This window comes from Macaca fascicularis, chromosome 9, assembly GCF_037993035.2.
Source record: "Macaca fascicularis isolate 582-1 chromosome 9, T2T-MFA8v1.1".
NCBI lineage: Eukaryota > Metazoa > Chordata > Mammalia > Primates > Cercopithecidae > Macaca > Macaca fascicularis.
In genome coordinates, this window is record NC_088383.1 from 108,823,852 (window position 1) to 108,832,567 (window position 8,716).

Consider the following 8,716-nt stretch of genomic DNA (forward strand, 5'->3'; position numbering starts at 1 on the left):
ACCTGACTCCTCAAATTGAAATTCCTTGATTTGGACCTCAAACCTCTCCAATGTATTGTGTCAGATAATGTTGTAGCCTTCTTTTTTAATTGACCAAAAAATGTACATATTTGTGTTCGTGTTTTAAAATACGTATGTTGTAAAACGGCTAAATTGAGCTAATTAACATAAGCACACCCCATATGCTTCTCATTTTTTTGTAATGAGAACACTTAAAAATCCCATAGCAATTTTTAGGCCAGGCGTGGTGGCTCACACCTGTAATCCCAGCACTTTGGGAGGCCGAGGCAGGTGGATCACTTGAAGTCGGAGTTCAACATCACCCTGGTTAATGTGGCAAAACCCCGCCTCTACTAAAAATGCAAAAAAATTAGCCAGGCATGGTGGTGCATGCCTGTAGTCCCAGCTATTTGGGATGCCGAGGCAGGAGAATCCCTTGAACCTGGAGGGCGGAGGTTGCAGTGAGCTGAGATTGCACTATTGCACTCCAGCCTGGGTCACAGAGCGAAACTATGTCTTTAAAACAAAACAAAAAAAAAACTCATGATTATTCAATATGATACATTAACTGTAGTTGCCATATTGTTTGATAAGTGTCTTGAACTTACTCCTAACTGAAATTTTAAATTCTTTGACCAGCATCTACCAACCCCTACCTCACTCCCCCAGTGCATTGTAACCACCATTCTATTCTGCTTCTGTGAGATCGTTTTTAGATTCCACATACGTGATGTCACATGATTTTCTGTGCCTGGCTTTTTTTTTTTTTTTTTTTTTTGAGATAGGGTCTCTCACTCTCTAACCCAAGACTAGAGTGCAGTGGCGCAATCACGGTTCCCTGCAGCCTCCGCCCCTGGGGCTTAGGCAATCCTCCCACCTCAGCTTCCCAAGCAGCTGGGACTATCGGCTTACACCGGTATGCCCAGCTAATTCTTGTGGGTTTTTTGGGGGGGGGTGGGGTGGGGTATTTTTTTTGTAAAGACGGAGTTTCACCATATTGCCCAGTCTTGTCGAACTCCTGGGCTCAAGCCATCCCAAAGTGCTAGGATTACAGGCATAAGCAGCCCTGCCTGGCTTATTTTAATTAACAAGATGTCCTCCAGTTTCATCTAAGTTGTTGCAAATGATAAGACTTCTTCCTTTTTAAGTCTGAAGAGTATCCCATTGTGTATATGAACCACAATTTCTTTGTCCATTCATCTGTTGAAGGACACAGGTTGATTCTGTATCTTGGCTCTTGCGAATAATGTTGCTATGGACATAGGCGCGCAGATACCTCAACACAGAGCTCATTTCCTCTGGAATCCCAGCAGTGGGATTGCTGGATCATGTGGTCTTATTTTTAATTTTTTGAGGAACCCACATATTGTGCTTTCTATAGTGGCTTCACTAATTTACATTCTCACCAACAGAGTGTACAAGGGTTCCCTTTTCTCCACATTCTTTGAGCTATTTTGAAATATAGAATAGACTGTTGTAAACTATAGTCACCCTCCCGATCTATCAAACCTTAGAGCTTATTTCTTCTATCAAACTGTATATTCGTACCTAGGAATCAAGCTGTCATCTCCCTTTCCCCTACCCCTCCCAGCCTCTGGTAACCATTAGTCTACTCTCTATCTTCACGAGATCTGCTGTCTCGGCTCCCACATAGTGAGAACACGCAATATTTGTCTTTCTGTACTTGCCTCATTTCACTTAATGATTCTAGTGCCATCATGTGGCTGCAAATGAGTGCCATACATTTTATGGCTGAATATTCCGTTGTGTATATATCTCTCCAATTTTTTTTGAGACAGAGTCTTGCTCTGTTGCCTAGGCTGCAGTACAGTGGCACGATCATGGCTCACTGAAGCCTTTGCTTCCCAGTTTCAAGCAATTCTCCTGCCTCACCCTCCCAAGAAGCTGGGACTACAAGTGCATACTACCATGACTGGCTAATTTTTTATTTTTAGTAGAGATGGGGTTTCACTATATTGCCCAGGCTGGTGTTGAGCTCCTGACCTTAGGTGATCCGCCCACCTCGGCCTCCCAAAGTGCTGCGATTACAGGTGCGAGCCACTGTGCCTGGCCTGTACCACATTTTTTGTATCTCTTCATCCATTTATGGGCACTTAGGTTGATTCCATATTTCAGCTGTTGTGAATAGTGCTGCAATAAACATGGAAGTGCAGGTATCTCTTCGATGTATTGATTTCCTTTCTATTGGATATATACCTAGTAGTGGAACCGCTAGATAATATGGTACTTCTATTATTTTTTGAGGAATTTCCGTATAGTTTTCTTTTTTTTTTTTTCAGACGGAGTCTCGCTCTGTCACCCAGGCTGGAGTGCGGTGGCCAGATCTCCGCTCACTGCAAGCTCCGCCTCCCGGGTTCACGCCATTCTCCTGCCTCAGCCTCCCGAGTAGCTGGGACTACAGGCGCCCGCCACCTCGCCCGGCTAGTTTTTTGTATTTTTTTTAGTAGAGACGGGGTTTCACCGTGTTAGCCAGGATGGTCTCGATCTCCTGATCTCGTGATCCGCCCATCTCGGCCTCCCAAAGTGCTGGGATTACAGGCTTGAGCCACCGCGCCCAGCCTTCACTATAGTTTTCTATAGTGGCTGTGCTAATTTACGTTCTCAGCTGTGTGCAAGGGATTCCCTTTCTCCACAGCCTTGCCAGCATCTGTTATTTCTCATCTGTGTGTCTTTTTTTTTTTTTGAAGTTTTACTTTAAGTTCTGGGATACATGTGCAGCGTGCAGGTTTGTTACATAGGTATACAGGTGCATGGTTGTCGGCTGTACCTACCAACCCTTCATCTAGGTTTTAAGCCCCACATGCGTTGGGCGTTTGTCCTGATGCTCTCCCTCTGCTTGTTCCCAACCCCCTGACAGACCCCAGAGTGTGATGTTCCCCTCCCTGTGTCCATGTGTTCTCACTGTTCAACTCCCACCTATGAGTGAGAACATGTGGTGTTTGGTTTTCTGTTCCTGTGTTAGTTTGCTGAGAATGATGGTTTCCAGCTTCCATCCATGTCCCTGCAAAGGACATGAACTCATCTTTTTTTATGGCTGCCTGGTATTCCACAGTGGATATGTGCCACATTTTCTTTAGTCTGTCATTGATGGGCATTTGGGTTGCTTCCAAGTCTTTTCTATGGTAAATAGTGCTGCAATAAACATGTGTGCATGTGTCTTTATCGAATGATTTATAATCCTTTGGGTATATACCCAGTCATGGGATTGCTGAGTCAAATGGTATTTCTGGTTCTAGATCCTTGAGGAATCACCACACTGTCTTCCACAATGGTTGAACTAATTTACACTCCCACCAACAGTATAAAAGCATTCCTATTTCTCCACAGCCTCACCAGCATCTGTTTCCTGACTTTTTAATAATGGCCATTCTAACTGGTGTGAGATGGTGTCTCATTGTGGTTTTGATTTGCTTTTCTCTAATGACCAGTGAGGATGTGCTTTTTTTCATGTTTGTTGGATGCATAAATGACTTCTGAGAAGTGTCTGTTCGTATTCTTTGCCCTCTTTTTGATGTATTTTTTTTTCTTGTAAATTGAAGTTCCTTGTAGATTCTGGATATTAGACCTTTGTCAGATGGGTAGATTGCAAAAATTTTCTCCCATTCTGTAGGCTGCCTGTTCACTCTGATGGTAGTTTCTTTTGCCATGCAGAAGCTCTTTAGTTTGAATAGATCCCATTTGTCAATTTTGGCTTTTGTTGCCATTGCTTTTGGTGTTTTCGTCATGAAGTCTATGCCCATCCCTATGTCCTGAATGGTATTGCCTAGGTTTTCTTCTAGGGTTTTCATGGTTTTGGGTTTTACATTTAAGTCTTTAATCCATCTTTAGTTAATTTTTGCATAAGGTGTAAGTAAGGGGTCCAGTTTTTGTTTTCTGCATATGGCTAGCCAGTTTTCCAACAGCATTTATTAAATAGGGAATCCTTTTCCCATTGCTTGTTTCTGTCAGGTTTGTTGAAGATCAGATGGTTGTAGAAGTGTGTTATCTTTAAGGTCTCTGTTCTGTTCCATTGGTCTATATATCTGTTTTGGTACCAGTACCATGCTATTTAGGGTACTGTAGCCTTGTAGTGTAGTTTGAAGTCAGATAGTATGATGCCTCCAGCTTGGTTATTTTTGCTTAGGATTGTCTTGGCTATACAGACGCTTTTTTGGTTCCATGAGAAATTTAAAGTAGTTTTTTCTAATTATGTGAAGAAAGTCAATGATAGCTTGATGGGAATAGCATTGAATCTATAAATTACTTTGGGCAGTATGGCCATTTTCATGATATTGATTCTTCCTATCCATGAACATGGAATGTTTTTCCATTTGTTTGTGTCCTCTCATTTCCTTGAGCAGTTCTTTGTAGTTCTTGAAGAGGTCCTTCACATCCCTTATAAGTAGGATTCCTAGTATTTTATTCTCTTTGGAGCAATTGTGAATGGGAGTTCACTCATCATTTGACCGTGTTTGTCTGTTATTGGTGTATAAGAATGCTTGTGATTTTTGCACATTGATTTTGTATCCTGAGACTTAGCCGAAGTTGCTTATCAGTTTAAGAAGTCTTGGGGTTGAGACGACGGTGTTTTCTAAATATACAATCATGTCATCTGCAAACAGACAATTTGACTTCCTCTCTTCCTGTCTGAATACCCTTTTTCTTTCTCTTGCCTGATTGCCCTGGCCAGAACTTCCAATACTATGTTGAATAGGAGTGGTAAGAGAAGGCATCCTTGTCTTGTGCTGGTTTTCAAAGGGAATGCGTCCAGGTTTTGTCCATTCAGTAAGACATTGGCTATGGGTTTGTCATAAATAGCTCTTATTTTGAGATGTTCCATCAATACCTAGCTTGAGAGTTTTCAGCATGAAGGGATGTTGAATTTTATCGAAGTCCTTTTCTGCATCTATTGAGATAATCATGTACTTTTTGTCATTGGTTCTGTTTATGTGATAGATTGTTTATTGATTTGTGTATCTTGAACCAGCTTTGCATCCCAGGAATGAAGCCGACTTGGTCGTGGTAGATAAGCTTTTTGATGTGCTGCTGGATTCAGTTTGCCAGTATTTTATTGAGGAGTTTTGCATCGATGTTCATCAGAGATATTGGCCTGAAATTTTCTTTTCTTGTTGTGTCTCTGCCAGGTTTTGGTATCAGGATGATGTTGGGCTCATAAAATGAGTTAGGGAGGATTCCCTTTTTTTCTATTGTTTGGAATAGTTTCAGAAGGAATGGTACCAGCTCCTCTTTGTACCTCTGGTAGAATTTGACTGGGAATCCATCTGGTCCTGGGCTTTTTTTGGTTAGTAGGCTATTAATTTCTGCCTCAATTTCAGAGTTTGTTATTGGTCTATTCAGGGATTCGGCTTCTTCCTGGTTTAGTCTTGTGAGGGTGTATGTGTCTAGGAATATATCCATTTCTTCTAGATTTTCTAGTTTATTTGCATAGAGGTGTTAATAGTATTCTGATGGTAGTTTGTATTTGTGGGATCAGTGGTGATATCCCCTTTATCATTTTTTATTGTATCTATTTGATTCATCTTGATTAGTCTAGCTAGTGGTCTATTTTGTTAATATTTTCAAAAACACAGCTCGTAGATTCTTTTATTTTTAAGAGTTTTTCGTGTCTCTATCTCCTTCACTTCTGCTCTGATCTTAGTTATTTCTTGTCTTCTGCTAGCTTTTGAATTTGTTTGCGCTTGCTTCTCTAGTTCTTCTAATTGTGAAGTTAGGGTGTTGATTTTAGGTCTTTCCTGCTTTTTCCTGAGGGCATTTAGTGCTATAAATTTCCCTCTTAACACTGCTTTAAATGTGTCCCAGAAATTCTGGTATGTTGTCTCTTTGTTTCATTGGTTTCAAATAACTACTTTTTTTTTTTTTTTTTTTTTTTTGGGAGATGGAGTCTTGCTCTGTTGCCCAGGCTGGAGTGCAGTGGCACAATCTCAGCTCACTGCAACGTCTGCCTCCTGGGTTCAAGCAATTCTCCTGCCTCAGCCTCCTGAGTAGCTGGGATTACAGGTGTGCACTACCAGGCCCAGCTAATTTTTTTATTTTTAGTAGAGACAGTGTTTTACCATGTTGGTCAGGCTGGTCTTGAACTCTTGACCTCATGATCCACCCAACTCGGCCTCCCAAAGTGCTGGGATTACAGGCGTGAGCCACTGTGCCCGGCCTCAAATAACTTCTTTATTTCTGCCATAATTTTGTTGTTTACCCAGTAGTTATTCAGGAGTAGGTTGTTCAGTTTCCATGTAGTTGTGCGGTTTTGAGTTTCTTAATCCTGACTTATAATTTGATTGTACTGTGGTTTGAGAGTTTATTATAATCTGTTCTTCTGCATTTGCTGAGGAGTGTTTTACTTCCAATTATGTGGCTGATTTTAGAATAAGTGCTATGTGGTGCTGAGAAGAATATATATTCCGTTGATCTGGGGTGGAGAGTTCTGTAGATGTCTATTAGGTCCACTTGGTGCAGAGCTGAGTTCAAGTCCTGGATATCGTTGCTAATTTTCTGTCTCATTCATCTGTCTAATATAGACATTAGACAGCATATGGCTAGCCAGTTTTCCCAACAGCATTTATTAAATAGAGAATCCTTTTCCCATTGCTTGTTTCTGTCAGGTTTGTTGAAGAGCAGATGGTTGAGATGTGTGGTGTTATCTATCTCTAAGGTCTCTGTTCTGTTCCATTGGTCTATATATCTGTTTTGGTACCAGTACCATGTTGTTTTGGGTACTGTAGCCTTGTAGTATAGTTTGAAGTCAGGCTTCAATAGTTAAAATCTCCCACTATTATTGTGTGAGAGTCTAGTCTCTTTGTAGGTCTCTAAGAACTTGTTTTATGAATCTGGGTGCTCCTGTATTGGGTACATATATATTTAGGATAGTTAGCTCTTCGTGTTGCATTGATCCCTTTACCATTATGTAATGCTCTTCTTTGTCTTTTTTGATCTTTGTTGGTTTAAAGTCTGTTTTATTAGACTAGGATTGCAACCCCTGCTTTTTTTTTTTTGTTTTTTTTTTGCCTTCCATTTGCTTGGTAAATAGTCCCTCCATCCCTTTATTTTGAGCCTATGTGTGTCTTTGCACATAAGATGGGTCTCCTGAATACAGCGCACTGATAGGTCTTGACTCTTCATCCAATTTGCCAGTCTGTGTTTTTTAATTGGGGCATTCAGCCCATTTACATGTAAGGTTAATATTATTATGTGTGAATTTGATCCTGACATCACAATGCTAACTGGTTATTTTGCACATTAGTTAATGCAGTTTCTTCATTGTGTTGTTGGTCTTTATATTGTTGTGTTTTTGCAGTGGCTGGTACTGGTTTTTCCTTTCCATATTTAGTGCTTCCTTCAGGAGTTCTTGTAAGGCAGGCCTGGTGGTGACAAAATTCCTGAGCATTTGCTTGTCTGTAAAGGATTTTATTTCTCTTTAGCTTATGAAGCTTAGTTTGGCTGATTATGACATTCTTTGTTGAAAATTCTTTAAGAATGTTGAGCACGGTAGCTCATGCCTGTAATTCCAGCACTTTGGGAGGCTGAGGTGGGTGGATCACCTGAGATCAGGAACTTGAGACCAGCCTTGCCAACATGGTGAAACTCCATCTTTACCAAAAACACAAAATTAGCTGGGTGTGGTGGCGCGCACCTGTAATCCCAGCTACTTAGGAGGCTGAGGCAGGAAAATTGCTTGAACCCAGGAGGCGGAGGTTGCAGTGTGCTGAGATCGCGCCACTGAACTTCAGCCTGGGCAGCAAGAGCAAAACTGTCTCAAAACAAACAAACAAAAAAAAAGTTGAATACTGGCCCTCATTCTCTTGGCTTGTAGAGTTCCTGCAGAGAGATCCACTGTTAGTCTGAGAGAGTTCCCTTTGTAGGTAACCTGACCTTTCTCTCCAGCTGCCCTTAACATTTTTTCCTTTGTTTCAACCTTGGAGAATCTGATGATAGTGTCTTGGGGTTTGTTCTTCTGGAGGAGTATCTTAGTGGTCTCTGTATTTCCTGAATTTGAATGTTGGTCTGTTTTGTTGGGTTAGGGAAGTTCTCCTGGATAATATCCTGAAGTATGTTTTACAACTTGGTTCCATTCTCCCCATCACTTTCAGGTACACTAATTAAACATAGGTTTGGTCTTTTCACATAGTCCCACATTTCTTGGAGGCTTTGTTCATTCCTTTTCATTTTTTCTCTAATCTTGTCTTCATGCCTTATTTCAGTAAGTTGATCCTCAATCTCTGATATCCTTTCTTCTGCTTGATCGATTTGGTTATCAATGCTTGTGTGTGCTTCACGAAGTTCTCCTGCTGTGTTTTTCAGCTCCATCAGGTAATGTATGTTCCTCTCGAAACTGGTTATTCTAGTTAGCAGTTCCTATAATCTATTATCAAAGTTCTTAGCTTCTTTGCATTGGGTTAGAACATGTTCCTTTAGCTCAGAGGAGTTTGCTATTACCCACCTTCTGAAGCCTACTTCTGTCAATTCATCAATTTCATTCTCCATCCAGTTTTGTGCCCTTGCTGGAGAGGAGTTGCAATCATTTGGAGGACGAGAGGCGTTCTGGTTTTGGGAATTTTCAGCATTTTTGCGCTGGTTTTTCCTCATGTTCATGGATTTACCTACCTTTGATCTTTGAAGCTGATGACCTTTGGATGGGGATTTTATGTGCGGGTCCTTTTTGTTGATGGTGGTGGTGTTGCTTTCTGTTTGTTTTTTTCTA